Genomic DNA, 17,455 nt, shown 5'->3' with positions numbered 1-17,455 from the left:
AAGTGCATTACATTTATTGTGCACTTGATTTCTATTATTATTACATTGTCATATATAATGAAATAATTATACAACTCACCACAATGTAGACTCAGTGGGAGCCCTGAGCTTGTTTTCCTGCAACTAGATGTTCCCATCTGGGGATGATGGCAGACAGTGACAGATCATCAGGCATTAGATTCTCATAAGGAGAGTGCAACCTAGATCCCTCACATGCACAGTTCACAATAGGGTTCTTGTTCCTATAAAAATCTAAAGGCTCCACTGATCTTATGGGGGCAGAGCTCTGGCCGTAATGCAAGCGATAAGGAGTGGCTATAAGGACAGATGAAGCTTCACTCGCTCACTGCTGCTCATCTCCTGCTGTGTGGCCCAGTTCCTAACAGGGCCGGTCCCCAGGGATTGTGGACCCCGGCCCTACTGGAAAGCAAGCTCCGTGATGACAGCCTCCCAGATCCTAAAACAGTGCCTGGACTAGTAGGTGCTCAATAACTATTCACCCATCCATTCACCCTGTAGGCTAGCATGGAGCCAGGCACCAGGAGGATACTGGAGCCCAGTGGTGAGCCAGATACCACCCCTGATAAGGACCATCCAGGGTCTTACACACAGTGATGGGGAAGCCCAGAGTGCCACAGGAGCTCAGAGGGAGAGATCAACTCAGCCCAGGGGGCTAGGGACAGCCATGCTGAGGAGGGCTTTACAGGATAAGTAGGAGTTCACTGGCTGGAAGAGACAGCTTCGCAGCTGGCAGGTGGAATGGCAGGGATGAACACCAGGAACAAAATAGTAGGATGTGTTCTTGACACAGGGGAGGGTACAAGAAGTGAGGCCAGTGGGCTGGGCAGGAAGTATTTGAGGGCCTTGGAGAGCAGGCCAGGGGGGTTGAGCTTCTCCCCATGGACAATGGTGGGCCACTGAAAGGGAGAACATGGTAGGTGTGTGGGTCTGAAGGCTCCCCACTCAGATGGCCAACACGCAGCCTAGGCATGGGGAGAGGCTGAGGTACAGGGCCCACCTATCATACACCAAGGTAAGCGGTTGGAAATGCCCCCAAGTGCAGCCTCATCTGGGAAGCAGCTCAAGCTACAGTGTCATTATGGAGTGTCTAGTATGCCCAGGCCTGTGCTGGGAGGAGACCTTGGGGAATACTAAACCAAATAGTTTGCAACACAATGCCAGCCTGTGTGGATGCAATATAGCCAGGGGACAGGAGTACAGGGGTGGCATTATGGACTAAACTCTGTCCTGGCAAATTTATACGTCCAGGTCCAAACCCCCAATGAGACTGTATTTGGAGTAAGGAGGTAATTAAGGTTAAATGAGGTCACAAGGATGGAGCCCCAATCTGAGAAGATTAGTGTCCTTATAAGAAGAGGCACCACATAACACTTGCTCTCCTCCCCCTACCCCCACCATGTGAGGACACAGCAAGAAGGTGGCCATAGGCAAGCCAGGAAGAGAGCCCTCCCTCTGACCCTGACCATGCCAGCACCCTGATCTCAGACTTTCAGCCTCCAGAACTGCGCTTGTGTGGTTCAAGCCCCCGAGTCTTGGTATGCTATTGTCACAGCCTGCATGGACTAAGATAGATGAAGAAGTCAAGGAGAGCTTCCTGAAGGAGATGAGGTTTTGGGCTGTCATAGCAAAGAAGACAAGCCTGGGCTGACTGTACCTTGGACATCGCAGACCTGGCCAAGGCCCATCCTTCAGCCGGCCCACAAATCCTCAGTGATTTCTTTGGGATTTAATTTCTCTGCTGAGGAGCACAGGGGCAGTCCCCAGATTGATGGAACTTTTCATCTTGCATAAAGTCCAGCCGGTTCCCTGAAGGCATGGGTAGGGGGCTGGAATTTCTGGCTCCTGAGCACTGGATTCCAGTTTTCCTCTTCTGCCTCCAGCAAAGGTAACTCAGCCAGGCTGGAGCCAGCCAGGAATCAATGTGCAAAAGCCTCCCTCTCACCCAGCTCCCACGCCTAAGGAGGCTGCTTGGAAGTGGGGATCTGAGCTGGGCTCTGAATGGCAGCAATGATCAGGAATGCAGTGAGAAGCTCTATAAATAAATATACATTTTCATAAGACATGTTTAATTAAAGTGGATTAAAATTAATTTGCTTTAAGAAAATTAGAAGTGCCCTAGAGGATTTCAGAAGCAGGCCAAGAGTCCCTGAATCTAAAGGCTCCTTAGAACGCTTGGGGGTGGGAGGCCCCCCAGTCACTGCACGTGGTGCCTCAGAAGGAAGCAGCTCACATCTACATCACACTCCGCACTCCACACACCACCAGGCATGTTCACATGGAGATGGCAGGTGTGATCAGCCCCGTGTTTGCCAGGCAGAAACTGAAGCTCAGAGGGGGTAGTGACTTGCCCAAGGTCACACAGTGGTCTGTGGCAGGCCCAGTGGGGAGCTGCCGGTGTTTTCTGCCAGTCCTGGATATTTCATTCATGCTCCACACACCGAAAGCCTCTCTTGCCCTCAGGGCCCCCGGCCGGAGCTGCCGCCTCCCAGGTTCCTCCCATCTGCAAAATGGTAGCCCTGGAGCTGTGACAATCTGGCTCCTCAGAGGCCCTGCACGGGAAGGCGGAGGGAAGCAGCCTGGGGGTTGGGGACAGGAGCCAGAAAGGGAAAGGACCCGAAATCAACAAGCGTTCCAGAATTTTAAGCAGTTTTTGGAGGAAAACGAGGAGCAGGTTCAGCTGTAGCAATTTGCTCCAGGGGAAAATTATGTTCCTGTGCTCTATTATACAGAACAGAAGGAACATTTGGTGGGTTGAATACTTGTTAATTTATTTCTCTGTTTGTTAATGGGCTCCACACGATGCTTAAGTGTGTGCACGCGTACACACATACACACACACACGTGCCCGCATACACATGTGCATCAGCAGGAGGTGGCTCTAGGCTCCCACTCCCCGAGTTTTCCTGCCACCTTCCTATCAGGCACCACTCAGGGTCTTGCTTTCTCCGCCCCACGCCAGGGGTCTGAAAGAAGGCCATGTGCGGTCTAAGGACTGCGGTGAGCCCCTCAGTGTCCTCATCTGAAAAATGGGCTGACAATGAGATGACCCACATATTAGGGCAAAGCCTTTGACCTTGGACCAGAAGTGAGAAGGTCCCCGATGCTGACCAAAGGCCTGATGCTCCACTTGCATGGCTTACTGGCTCCTCAAACCTGACAAGTCCAAACCAGGATGCCTGCACCTCCACCTGTGCTGTATTCCCCATCTCAGAAAACGGTGCCACTCGGGCCAAAGTGACCCCGCCCCGACCAGGACTCTAAGCCTTCCCATCCCATGGCCACTCTCCAACCCCTCCCCCAGCCACCCACTCTTCACCATCTGCACCCCCACCCTGTGGCCACGACCCCACCTCCCCTCAAGGCTCCCTCTCTCCCTGCCATGGCCTCTAATCCATTCTCTCCACCCAGAGGCCAGAAAGGAATTTGGAAAGCACAAATCAGGCCCTGTCACTCACTGGCTTAATCCCCTCCAGAGCACCCCCCTGCTCCTCAGCAGGGCGGCTAAGGTTCTGTTTCCCACCCCTGTCCCTGCTCTCTCCCTCACTCCCCACCCACCAGCCACACTGTCTTCCTCCTGGTCTCCAGACACAGCCAGCTACTTCCCACCTCCCAGCCTTTGCCTTGACATTCAGCCCCTTCAGCCTCAAAGTCACCTCTTCAGAGAGGCCTGCCTGGATGCCCATCGGAGCCGCTCATCCCGCCCCAGCCACTCCCTATTCCACGGCCCTGTCATTTCCCTCCCGAGCTCAGCACAGTCTGAGATTACTCAAATTACTTGTTTGCCATGCTGTCGCTCCCTCAAGACGGGAAGCTACCTGAGGGGAGGAGCAGTGTGCATAACATTCTAGCTGCTGGGGATACAGCACTTCGTAGGTGTTGCATCAACACTTGATGAGCGGGTGAATGAAGGAGTGAATGAAAGGGCAGTCTGGCTCCAAGCCAGACGGGACAGGTAAGAAGGATCAGGGTCCCTGCTCCCAAAGTCTCCTGCCCCTACCTTGGTAGGGCCTCAGCACCTTTTCTGCTCAGGAAAGGGAGTAGGTGGGGCCGACATTCATGGAGCAGAATCTATAATCAGGGCCCTTTTCTCTAAACAACTTCACGAAGCAGCTACAAGGAAGCAGAGAGAACCAGGCTTCACCTCTCTGAGCCCGGTTTCTTCGTCCGTTTAATGGGGATAATCCCAGGTCCCAACTTCTAGGACTGCTGTGTGGATGGATGAGACGGTATCTCAAAACTGTGAGATGCTGCTCCCGCTGCTAAAACAAATCCTATCTCTTATAGAGGAAGAAGCTGGAGAGATTGTGGGAGTTGCCTGGAGTCCCAGAGTCAGAAAGCAGGGAAGCTAGACCCAAATCCAGGCTCGCCTGACTCAGGAGCCAGTGCTTTTTTTCCTCTGTGCTGGACCCACTCCAGCCGGGAGTGGGAGGTGGGATACAGGAAGCCTTTCTCCGTTTGCACCTCAGTGGTGTTCATTTATGTTCCTGGGTACAGACTGACTTTGCCTCGCCTTTCCTCCAGGTTTGGCACAGAGACACTAGGAAGCTGGGAGAGCTGGCCAGGGAGGACGGTGCTGCCCCCACCCCACTCATCCCCGAAGCAAGGGAGCTGGGGAGGAGGCAGCTGCCCAAGCCTGGGACAGGTAAACTGAGGCATGCTGAGAGACAATCTGTCAGGACCCTCCTTTGGGTGGTCTGAGGTGGGGGGACTGGCAGGCCGGGGTCTCCGGGAGGTCCCAAACGGAAGAGTTGGTTCGCATAGCAGAGGAGGAGGAATTGGCCTCCAGCCAGCACCTTCCCCACCCTAGCCAAAGGCACAGAGCCAGCAGGAGAGAGCAGAACTCGGAAGGCCATGGGGCTCTAAGGACACACGCAGGGCCCACTCAGTCCCACTCAGGCCAGCTTGTGAGGTTGGAAGGTTGTCACTGAAGGCCAAGAGGCTTACGGGTAAGGCTGCCCTAGCAGAGACCCTGCCCAGAGCGCGGCTGATGAGGGATCATGCTGCAGGCAGCCAAGGTAGCTTCCCCTTGCAGCCAGTGCACATTAAGAATTATTCCTCTTGTGAGCAAACAATTTGTTACAATATCCGCTGCACACTTTTCCCGGCTGGGCGCCCTCCCATACATCCTGAATTAATCCCTGAAGTCACTCCATTCATTTAGGACATGCCTGAGTGTGCCTCTCCTTTTATTAGGGAAATTTTTCATTGTTTTGAGGAGCTCATAGGTTTTAATTTGGGGCTGAGATTTTAAAGCCTCTCTCAGTGGCTCAGAGGCACGAGTAGTCTTATATCTGGGAAGGTCCCCTGGGTTCCTAGACCTGGTAGGGCTTGGCTGGGGCCAACAGACCCCAGGGAGAAGGGATCATGGCACATGCCCTCCAGGGAGCCAGGTACTGCAGACCCCAGCGCTGTGTGGCATTGGGTCACTCCCTCGACCTCTCTGAGCCTCCCTAAGAGAGGCAAAGCCAAGGAAGACTGCATACTTGGGTATAGCTCTTCCAAGCCTGCCCAGGGAAGTCCGGGGTCATCACCTCTAAAAACCACAGCCCTGGGGAGTAGCATGGGGCCACTGAAAAAGCATGATGTGTGGAGTTCAATTTGAAACACAGCCAGGGCAGGCCAGTCATTCGCCTCTCCCAGTTTCCAGCTCCTTAGAATGAGTCTAAGAGCCAGCGCCATCTCCAGGCTGTCATGCAAATTACACAAACCCAAGTTGGGAGCAAGTCTGACTCAGGGCCTGGCACACAGTGGGTGCTCCACAAGGGTGAGCCTCCCAGCCCTCTCAGCCCACTGCAGACCCCTCCCACATCTCCCTCTCTTGGCCCTCAAGCAGCCAGAGCCCCTGGTTCACACATTTTGGCTGAAGGCGGCCCGCAGGCTGACCTCCACAAGTGGGGTCCTGCCAGTTTGGGCAGCAGCCACCAGCCTCTTCCCAGGCCTTACACAGGCCCTTGCACTTCCCATCTGAGGCCCTGGAGTGTGGGCAGTCCTGTCCACAGACCCTATGCTAAATCCTGCCCCTCCCTGCAGCCCCCAGGTAAGGCTGTGTCCCAGGACCCTGGCTGCATGTTTGCTGTCCCTCTGCCCTTAGTCAAGAGACAGTGGTTCCACCCCCAACTCCTGGTCCTCTACCCCTACCAGGGCTCCAGGGCTGGGACCTCTCAGGGCTCTGACCCCTAGCCCCCAGCAGCTCTCGGACAGCTCACGCCCTGTCCTGGGCTTGCTCCTCCTACCTGGTCTTTGTTCACACTTTGCCCAACCACACATGCTCTCTGTCACTCTCTCCCACCCCCAGCTTCCCCAAATCCTCCTGAGCTCTAAGGACCAGACACCTCCAGGAAGCCCTCCCTGACTTCCCCAGCTTTTATCTCCTTCCCTTTCCTGAGGCTCACGGCATTTCTCCTTGATCCCTCTAACTTCATGTTGCTACCCAGAGGCAAGGACCATGTCACCTACTCATGATGTGGCGGCCAACCCCAGGCAAATCCCACTGTGTACCTAGGGAGGACAGGCTCATTCAATGATGCGGGGGAAGGGCACAGAGGACTCCCGCTGAGGGAGTACAATGCCTCCGTGACGTAGGTGTCATTATGTCCATTGTGCATATGGGAAACTGAGACTAGGCGAAAGGAATCACTTGCAAGAAGCAAGCAGGGATGGGACAGGAACCAGCACCACCAAACAGTGCCATTAAGACACAGCCCACAAATCCAGGTTCCACATGCAAGACCCACCAGCCCTGGGCCCAGCAAGTTCACCTGTGCCATCCCATCTGATCCTCACCATCCCTCAGGAAGTTTACTGTGCCACTTGGGAGGAAAAAAAGGTCCAGAGAGGTTGAGTCACTTGCTCAAGGCCACCCAGTAAGTGGCAGGGCTGGGACTTGAATCCAAATTATTTCAGCTCCCACTTGGTCAGGGCAGCCAATCAGGACACCTCACCTCATCCCACCCACGACCCCTGGGGTCCGCAGGATCCATTCTTCCCTCCCTGGTAGCCCAGACTGCTAGATAGCCCCATCCCTGTCCCCAACCCCAGGCCTCTAGGGAGTGCCTGCATGGCTATTTGACCTTTTGGAGGGGCCAGGCTCCTACAGTTGTGGGTATTTACACAGACGGCCTCAGCTGCGATGGCGCCTGGAAAGTAGGCCACGCAGAGGAGGGAGGGGATGGCAGGTGTGGGCTACAAACACTCCCACCGCCCTCCATGCTGCCTGGACAGAGGAGCCACCCGTGGCATCATCTCCTCAAATGACCCTGGCAACTGCTGGGGCAGCCCCTATTGGGGCAGAGTCAAAGCCTGGGCTGGCCACTGAGGGGAGGGGCTCGGCCAATGTCTCCAATTCCTCTTTGCTTAGTGACCTGGAAGGCCCTGGAGGACACAAGATGACAAGTCCTTTCAGCAAGAACCCCTCTCTGCATAAAGGGTCACCTCACTTCGCAGAGCCTCCGCTTCCTCTTCTATAAGAAGGGAAGTGGTAGCTGCCTCTCAGGTGCTGTGAAGATGGGAAGCACTCAGCCGGGCCTGGCACTTTCAGGGTACTCTGCACACTGGTCAGCCCCGCAGGACCTGAGGCTGAGCCTCTCGTGGGACACCCACAGACACTCAGCTCCAACTGGGACAGACCCAAGAGTCTCCCAGGAAACCAGCTGGATCACACTGGGTGGGGGTGCCCGGCTGAAGGCAGGTAGACATACCCAACAAATAGCAACAAAACCACCCCTGTGAGAGCACAGCCTAGCAGGTGTGGCATGGGCAGGGAGCTGGGGTCTCAGAAGCCAAGAGGACGCTGCCCCCATCCAGAGCGCACGGTCGGGCCTGCGTCCACCGCTGCATACCATCCTTAGCAAATCCCAATTCGCCTCTCCCACCTGCCCCCTCCTCTCTCCTGGCTTGAGGGGAAGAGCCAGAGGAGCCTGGCAGGGTGCTCCCGGGATAGCTGAGTGTCAGGAAGTGGTCAGGCACTGATAAAACCCAGAGCCAAGCAGGACAAGAAACACAGCTGCAGGGAGCCTCCAGGAAGTGTGCAGAGGCTAAGCACAGGGCGTGGGCCAGAAGGACACAGGGGTCCTGGTGGAGGAGTCCCATGCATGCGGCTCAGGCTGGGGACTGGAAGTGGCTTCAGGGCTGTGCAGGGTGGGGGTGGGAACAGTCCCCTCCTCTTTGCCCTCCCCATGCCAACCTCCCTGCCAACCGCTGAGCGGAAAAGCATTCCACTCCTTTGCCACCCCATCCCACACGAGGCCGGTGTGCCCATCTTCAGCGTCCCCACCTCCTTGCCGGCAGCTTAGGCTCCACTCCAACCCCAGCTCAGCCTTTTTATTATTCAGAAGAGCCTCTTGATTGAAAAGGCCTCTAAGGCATCTCACAAATAAGAATCCTTTAATTGGGAAGTTGTTAACTTCTCAAAGAGGAATTTTAATTTTGCTTCCTCACCATCTCCTCTCCCCAGAACCTGCAGACTAAACGCAAAGGCTAACAAAGCCAAGCACCAGGCACCAGCTGCCAACCTCCTAAGACGTGGAGCTGTCCAGGGCCAGAGACAGGAGAGGCAGCCTTGAGCCACCGCATAGAACCCGGGAGCCACACAGACCCCCGGAGCTCCACCAACTGTGAGGAGGCTCCTGCCTCTCCCCATGGGCATGCCTGCTCCATACCCCTCCTCATCACCCCAACCCACAGCGGGACACTTGGAGTGGAGGGCGGCAAGTAGCTCAAAGATGAAGGCGATGCCAGCCCCACCCTGCCCTGCCTGGGCCACCATGTTTGTCGGGTTCCAAGAGCCTAAATTCAATGATTCAATGATTGCCCCCCATAACCCCCTCTGCAGCCCTCTATCATGCTCCCCTTGACTGGCCACTCATATTTATCAAGCATTTACTATGTGCCAGACACGGCTCTAAGCCCTTTACATGCCTCAACCTACTTTATCCACGCAAGGTAGACGTTCTCATTATTCCCAGTCAGATGATGAAGAGACTGAGACCCAAAGGCCTTAGGGAAATTGTCTAAATTCACACCACTGACGCATGGCAGAGCTGCGACTGAGTCCCGGCAGTCTGGCTCCAGAGTGGTCATAACTTCAACTACCACCTATACCTGCTGCCCCACCCATGGCCTCTGTCCTCCTTGAGGGCCAGGACCAGGACCATCTCTGTGTCCCTGGGGACAGCACAGGGCCTAGCATGCAGTTGAGCTTAGTAATTGTTTGTAAGGTGAATACACAGAAAAAAGAACAAAAACAAAGCACCTTCTTATTCATTCTGTCCTGTGAGCCTAACCATAGGCCTGTGACAAAAACAGGCAGGCAGACTAGTCCCCAGTTCAGTCCGGTAGACAGAGGCCCAGAAGTGGAAGCCACTACCTGAGGGCACCCTGCTAAGAGGCGGCAGAGCCCAGGGGTTCTTCCTCCTAACCCAGTGATGGGAACCTGCCTTTCACCCAAAGGATACGGGGATTGGATCACGACAAGTACACACCATGTACCATGTTCCTGGGCCCCAATTAACACCCCAGGCTGAAACTGGTCTCAGGGAAGCCCCGGTCCTGGCCATGAGGTAGGAACCTCCTCTCCATGTTCCTGACAGCTTAGGGCGGCCTCGATACTCCTCCTGTGCACCCCACGGCATGAGATGCTCACCACCGCCAAGGCTGCCAGGGGACAGTTCACTGCTGTGAAAATCATAGCTCTAGCCGCCTGCTGTTACGGATTGAATTGTGTGCCTCCAAAAATGACGTGCTTAAATTCTAACCCCAATACCTCAGTATGTGATCTTATTTGGAAATTGGGCCATTTGAGATATAATTAGCTAATTAGGATGAGGTCATACTGGAGTAGGGTGGCCCCTTAATCCAATACGACTATTGTGCCCATAAGAAGGAGGGATTTGGAGATACAGTCTAAATTGTTAAATACTGGCTGGGTGCAGTGGCTCACAATGGCCGGGCGCAGTGGCTCATGCCTGTAATCCCAGCACTTTGGGAGGCTGAGGCAAGTGGATCATCTGCAGTCAGGAGTTCAAGACCAGCCTGGTCAACATGATGAAACCCCAACTCTACTAAAAATACAAAAATTAGCTGGGTGTGGTGGCACATGCCTGTAGTCCCAGCTATGAAGGAGGCTGAGGCATGAGAATTGATTGAACCCAGGAGGCAGAGGCTGCAGTGAGCTGAGATAGAGCCACTGGACTCCAGCCTGGGTGACAGAGTGAGACTCCATCTCAAAAAAAAAAAAATGATTAAATAGTTAAATATTGTACGGAGAACAATTTGGCAATGTGGCTGTGTAAAGAGACACAGGGTAGCCATCTACAAGCCAAGGAGAGAGGCCTGAAACAGATCATCCTTCACAGCCTTTGGAGGCAACCAGCCCTACTGACACCTTGGGGTTTGGGGCTTTGGGGCTTTGGGGTTTTTTTGAGACAGGGTATTGCTCTTCACCCAGGCTGGAGTACAGTGGCTCAATCATAGCTCATTGCAGCCTCAGCCTCTCAGGCTCAAGCAGCCTCCCGAGTAGCTGGGACCACAGGTGTGTGCCACCACGACCAGCTATTTTTTTTTTTATCTTTTGTACAGACCATGTCTCGCCATGTTGCCCAGGCTGGTCTCAAACTCCTGGGCTCAAGCGATCCTCCTGTCTCAACCTCCTAAAGTGCTAGGATTACAGGCATGAGCCACAGTGCCCAGCCCCTGCCGACACCTTGATTTCAGACTTCCAGCTTCTAGAACTGTGAGACGATCCATTTCTGTTTAAGCTACCCAGTTTGTGGTACTTAGCTATAGCAGCCTACCAAACTAATACACCCACAGACCTGGGTTTTAGTGCTGACTTGGCCCCTCACATTGGGACACTGGACACGCCCCTGCCCCTCTCTAAACCCTAGTTTGTTCAACTTATCCCCAGAATACTGCTTGGCACATAGGAGGTGCTTAGTAAATGCTGGCTGGAAGAATGAACAGGAATGGCGGCATCCATCTTCCATGTGGCTGTGATAAGGAGGAGATGGGATGTAGGATGGGCTGTGTTCTGGAAATACTAAAGCTCTCGACACCTGTGGCAATGGCTGGAACAACAGACACACAGAGGGGCTGGGTGGTGTGGCCTCAGCCAGGGCCTGAGGGTAAGGGTGGGGGAGGGGGGTCTTCCAAGCCCTGCACTGCTCCGTGAGTTCTCTTCTTTAAGAGAAGACTGGGGAGGCACAGATGAGAACAATGCCCTGGGGAGGCCCCAGGAAGGCAGGGGTGGAGGGAGGCAGGTCCTCCACCAAGCCACAGACATTGCCGAAATCCCCACCAGGTGCTGGGCCCCCCGCTGGGCTTGGGGGGGTGGAAAAGGAGAGCTTCCAGGTGCTAAACATAGCTCCTGCCCCATGTGGACCCTAAAGCCATCCATGGAGACTTCAGGGAGGCAGATTCAGCTCAGTCAGTATAAGGAAGAGCCATATAAGAGCTCCCTCCATGGCCTGAGCTGCCTTGGAGAGAGTGAGGTCCCTGTCCCTGAAGGTGTGCAAGTAAAGGTCAGAGGACCATGATCTCAAGGATACCTATACTCCCTCATCATGAGCTTGGGTTGGGCCAATGGGTCCCAACCTGGCTGACCATCAAAAGGTGACTATGGGGCTGTGAACCATGCAGATTCCTGGGTTCTCCCAGCAACCCTGGATCAGAAGGTCTGGGTGGACCTCAGATGATCCCTGTCTCTAATAACATCGCTGGGTGGTCCTGATGCAGAGCCAGGCTTGGGCACCCTGGCCCACAGAGCACCATGGTTTGAATGGGATTCTGTTTGGGAAGAGCTTTGACAACAGTACTTGAGGGTGGGGCAGCATGCAGACAGGAGACATGAGGGACAAGAGGATGAGGAGGGCAAAGAGGAAGACAAGCTGAGGATCACGACATCGATGAGTTGGGGTGACCTGACAGGATAGCTCACCACAAGCCATGAGGCCTGGGGGAACAGGCGAAAGGCACACGTGGACATGCAAGGAGGCCTAGGGAGGCGGGGGGTCAGGGAAGACATTCTGGAAAATGTGAGATTTGCTGGTGGTTAAGAAAGCATTCTACATGGAAGGTGAGGCTGAGCCTGGTGTGTGGGGGATGGAGGAGGAGAGTCACCTGCTGGAAAGAAGGGCGGGAAGAAAGTATGGGTTTGAGGCAGACCATGAAAGGCCTTGTACAAGCAGGAGAAGGATTCTTGATGTCAACCTTAAACAACAGGGAGCCACTGAAGGTTCTTGAGGGGGAACATGACCTGGAGGAAGGTCTGCAGTAATCACCACTAGTAGGGCTCAGAAGGGCCTGGGCTGCTCCAGACTCACCAGTTAAGAGTCCCCTGCAAGAGGAAAGGGTGAGAGGATTAGGCCTAGTATCAGCCCCACACTTTCTGCCAACAGCAGCCCTGACAAGCGTTACAGAATGATGGTGCCAGCCATTAGGCCAACTGGGAGGAGCAGCCGGGAGGGCAAGCTGGTAGCAGTTTCTCCAGGCTGGTAAATCTGGGGACCTTGTCTGCAAAGTTAGAGTAACAGCCCACCCATAAGCAGGAAGCTCCCCAGGGCTGGATTCACCCCAAGCAACGAGGCCCAGATTTCTTCTCTACATCATCTCATCCAGGCTCAGAGGCTTCAGAAACCACCCAGATGCTGACTCCCCCAACAACTGCCTCTCCAGCCCAGCTCTTCCCACAACTGCAGGCTGACTGTCTGTGCAACCTCCCCTCATGATGCCGGCACCTGAAACACTTCCAAGCAGGATCTTGCTTCTCCCTCCAAACCCACACTCACTCCTGTTCCTCGGCTCCGGCCAAGGCTCCAGTGCCCACCCCGTTCCCAGGCTGGCCCTCTCCCAGTCCACAGCCCATCCTTCAGCAACCCCTTCGAAGTCTCCAAACGCAAGCCCTCCTCCCGCCCAGGCCCAGCCCCACCATCTGTGGTCTGGACTGATGCTGGGGTCTCCCACTGGCCTGCCAGCTTCTACTCTTGCCCACCCACCCTACAGTCCTTTCTCCAGTAGGCATCACTCTGTAACTCCTGGCCCTGCATGCCTCGTTTCTCAGCCCCTCCTCCTCAAGGGCTGCCCAGCTGTGAGGGCCTCTGTGCTGGACCCAGCTCAAAGCCCATCCAGAGCTCCACAGGGCCTGCTCCCTCTCCTCAGGCCTCTGCTGAAATGTCCCCTCATCTGAGAGGCCTTTCCTGAGAAGGGCTCCAGAGAAGAGCTCCAATTTCATGCCTGCCCCCTTTTCCAACCTTATTTTTCTCTGTGGCATTTATTACTCCCTAATCTTATATTATGGATTTACTTATCTGGTTTCTTCTGTCTACTCTGCTATAATTTAGGCTCTATGAGGGCAATGCCATGGTCTAACCTATTCACCCATGGATGCCATGCTGGGCACACAGAACAATGCCTCATGTGTAGCAGGCGCTCAGTGAGTATGGGCTGAAGGAAGAATGAACAAACCACTGCACATTCATCCTTGGGAGAAACAGGCCCACACCCACGGGTGATCCCAACCCAGCACGACAGCAGTGCTGGGGCCAACAGATGTGCACAGGGAGGGCGGCACTAGGGAGAGGCCACCAGCTCTACCCAGAGGTCAGGGGAGCTTCCTAGAAGAAACGACAAACCACCTCCAGCCTCCTCCCTGGCCCTCCAGAGTCCCTGTCATAAGCCAACCCCCAGCGAGGGGATGAAGGAGAGGCAGGTCTGACCAGCTGCGCTGACCCAGGAGTCCATAAGTGTTCAGAGCTGGTGCCTGCATCCCTCCTGCCTAGCAGGGGGAGACCTGGGCAAGGCTCCACAGAGAGCAGAGGGGCTTGGTTTAAACACCACAGATCCCACCACTGAGGGAGAGGTCATCTGGGACCCCCAGCTTTGCCTGCCCTTTCCTCCCAAACACACAGCATCCTGCCTCCTCCCCTCTAATCACTGGAGCACCGAGGGAGGGAGCAAAGGAAGCACGGGCAGCAAGGACAAACCTGAGCTTCCTCCAGGAGCTTAGAGCTTTGCTGAGTGAACCTCCAATTCCTCAGCCTCCGGTGCAAGCCTCCGGTGCTCCATGCCAGCCCTGGCCCCTTCTGGCCCCACCACTCCCCAGACACACTCCAAACTCCCCTACCACTGCATCTTTGCTCAGGCTGGGCCTACCCTGCCGCCCTAACCCTTCCCTGCCCATCACAACCCTACATCCATGACTCTCTTCATTCAGGCATTATTTATAATGACAGAACATCAGAAACCATCAAAATACACAACAGAGAATTGGCTAAACGCACTATGGTACATGCAGGCTGAAACATTACACTGCCATTAAAAATCACATTATAGAAGAATATTTAATGATGGGAAAACGATCTTGGTATGCGATTAAGTGTAAAAGGCAAGTTAGAAAACAGTAAGTACAGCTTGATCCCAATTATGTCATAAATACATGTTTTGTAGAAGACTGACGCGCTAAACACCCAAGCGCTCACACTTTTCTATAGAGAACACACATTACTTTTTTTATAACCAGAAAAATAAAATGTTTGAAAAGCACCTTACAGACTTCAAGGCTTAGCCCAGGTGTCACCTGTTCCAACAAGTCCTGCCAGACCCCCAGCTGACTGTGGCCCTCCTGCCCTGCGTCAGCTCTCGCCTGCATCTCCCCGCCCACTGAGCTCCCAATGCCCCCGGGCTGTGGTGCCTGTGGGTGCCGCCGTCTGCCTCGGCAGTGGGGAGGCTGCTCACACCCCTGCCCCTTGCCCTTGTCACCCCAGTTGCTGCACAGACAACCCTGACCCCATCCTCTCACCCATCTCCCAGCAGCAATTACAGGTTAAACTGGAGGGACTAATTAGCTGCTCATTCTACCCAGAGCCAACTAATTAGCAGAAATACATATACATTGTTTGGTTTTTTTTTTTTTTTTGAGACGGAGTCTCACTCTGTCGCCCAGGCTGGAGTGCAGTGGCGTGATCTCGGTACACTGCAAGCTCCACCTCCCAGGTTCACGCCATTCCCCTGCCTCAGCCTCCCAAGTAGCTGGGACTACAGGCGCCCGCCACAACGCCCTGCTAATTTTTTGTATTTATTTTTAGTAGAGATGGGGTTTCACCATGTTAGCCAGGATGATCTTGATCTCCTGACCTTGTGATCCGCCTGCCTCAGCTTCCCAAAGCAGAAATGTTTTGATGGTGCTAACTGGGCTTCGGAGCAAGGCCTAGTGTCTGGGAAGGAAATCCAGGCCTCTGCTCCCACCAGCTTCCCAGTGTGAGGACAGGGCTGGCTAAGCCTCAGCCACATACAACCGTCACCCTACCCCTCAGGAGAAGGGAGTCCAAGCCTGCCACCAGGCTTCTTCTTCTGAAAAATGAGGACAATACGCCAAGCCAGCCTGCTGCCCCGAGCCCACCCCACGGTTCCCTCTGTTTAGCAAAGTCCCTCTGCAGCCCTGTCATGGGTGACAGAGGCCTGTTGAGAACAGGGGATTGGCCCAGATATGGGGTAGAGGTGACTTGTCCAAGGTCATGAGCAAGCCAGGGGTCAAGCCAGGCAGCAACCCAGGTCCCCCTCCTTCCCCATCTCCCACTTCTCTGGGACATGCTGTCGTTTCTCCACATCCCCTCACATGGACGATGAAGTGAGAGGACCTGTCACCTCCCACATTCTGGGGGTCCTGCTCCTCGTGATACAGTCCAAGAACACATCTCCTCTGTTCACAGAGAGCCAAGGTCACCTGGCTGCCAGTGCCTGTCGCACAAACACACCTGGGGTCTGAGCCTCATCTCGCTCTGAAGGTGTCTGGACCCTCATGCTGTTTCTGGTGTGGAGCCCTGTTAAACTCCACACATTAGAGCCAATGTCAGCCTCTTGACAGTTTCTTGGACCCTGATTGTCTCAGTCCACATGTTCTGGCTCCCTCCCGACCTGAAGTCAGACACGCATTTGGTCAACAATGTGACAGGACCAAGGACAGAGCCCTGCAGCCTGCCCTTGGAGACCTTCCATGCCACGCGGGAACCCATTAGCCGGCACAGTCCGTGAAACCCACTTGCTGGGAAGAACGCCCCACGCTTCCAAGCTGCCTGCCGGAGCCCTGCTTCAGCCAGAGCTGGCAGCAAGTGGCACCACCACAGCAAACCTCCTGGACGTGGCTGCATGTGGGGAGGGATTGATGAGGAAACCCCCAGAAAGAGGGCCCCATGACAGCCTCCCCTACAGACCCCACACCCTCCATGCCCCGCCACCCAGAGTGGCATCTTACCTCGGGTTGGGTGGGTGTCTGGGGAGTACAGCTGGGCAGGGCTCAGCCTGGGCTGGACTCAGTCGCCCTCTCTGCCTGTGGGCACTGGAGCCTCAGGGCCTGTGGGTGCCAGAGGCTGTGGGGAGAAAGAAGAGGTGGCTGTCAGCTAGAGCAGGGCAGCCAGTGATTGGGGTGCAGTGGGGGCCACGCCTGCAAATGGGGTCTGATCCCGTCTGGCTGAGCCATTAAAAACTCATACATCCCCCACACACACTCTCTGACACACACACACTTGCACACACTCACACATGTACTCTCATTCACTGGCAAACTCATGCTTACACACATAGATGTGTTGTCAGTTGTGCATGCCTGTACGTGCATGCACGCACACACACACACACACACTCGTGGCACTCGCTGGGGGCAGGCAGGGCTCTGGGAAGGGCAGAGTTTGTGGCCCCAGGCAGGCTGGAGTCTATGCCTCTCCCACCAACCGGCTCTGTGGCCCTGGGAAAGCCACTTCTCTTATCCATAAAAGAGAGATACCATCTCTCCTGCCAGGACTGCAGGGAAGATAGAGAGAAGGCACACATGGCCTGGCTCACAGTAGGTGTCCAGCCAATGCCACTGCCTGCCTTCCTCCCCAGCCAGTTCCCAGGAGGCAGGCCCCAGGCTGACCCCTGAGAGGGGATGATGGGCAGCACCAGGGTGCCTCTCCCTGGGCCTGAGCCTCAACTTCTCAACCCCCCCACCTACTCACCCTCCCATTCCCCAGCCTCTCCTGCCATTTTTTTTTTAAGAGGCAGAGTCTTGCTCTGCCACCCAGGCTGGGCTGGAATGCAGTGGTGCCATCATAGTTCACTGTAGCCCAAACTCCTGGGCTCAAGCAATCCTCCCACCTCAGCCTCCCAAGGAGCTGGGACTACAGTTGTGTGTATCACCACGCCTGTCTAATTTTTTAATTTTTTTGTAAACTATGTTACCCAGTTTGGTCTCAAACTCCTGGCCTCAAGCAGTCCTCCTGCCTCGACTTCCCGCAGTGCTGGGATTATCGGCGGAGCCATCATGCCCAGCCATCCTGCTTTATTTCTTCGTCATATATTCTCCAAGGGTTCCTCTAGACCAGACCCTCCATCCTCTGTGAGTAGGGGAGGGCACTAGGAAGTTCTGGCTACTTGGCAAGGCTCTGAGGCCTCCATGGTGTAGGAC

The 17,455-nt window shown here is 54.9% G+C and overlaps 1 protein-coding gene across 5 annotated transcripts in view; it reads right to left on the bottom strand.

Annotated features, from left to right (window-relative positions):
* LINGO1 (leucine rich repeat and Ig domain containing 1) overlaps positions 1-17,455 on the bottom strand; it is a 207,583-nt gene that overhangs the window by 166,194 nt on the left and 23,934 nt on the right. For 4 of the 5 annotated variants that reach the window (XM_032174744.2, XM_032174743.2, XM_032174745.2 and 1 more), the window contains exon 2: positions 16,265-16,379. The gene's annotated coding sequence lies outside the window, so the exon portion shown is untranslated. Of the gene's footprint in view, positions 1-16,264; positions 16,380-17,229; positions 17,246-17,455 lie in introns of those variants that run through there. The other variant, XM_058427620.1, reaches the window with a different exon arrangement.

The sequence above is a fragment of the Hylobates moloch genome, unplaced genomic scaffold, assembly GCF_009828535.3.
Source record: "Hylobates moloch isolate HMO894 unplaced genomic scaffold, HMol_V3 SCAFFOLD_14, whole genome shotgun sequence".
In the NCBI taxonomy this organism is placed as follows: Eukaryota; Metazoa; Chordata; class Mammalia; order Primates; family Hylobatidae; genus Hylobates; species Hylobates moloch.
Note: the sequence above shows the minus strand (reverse complement) of the source record. Positions and strands in the feature narration are given on the sequence as shown.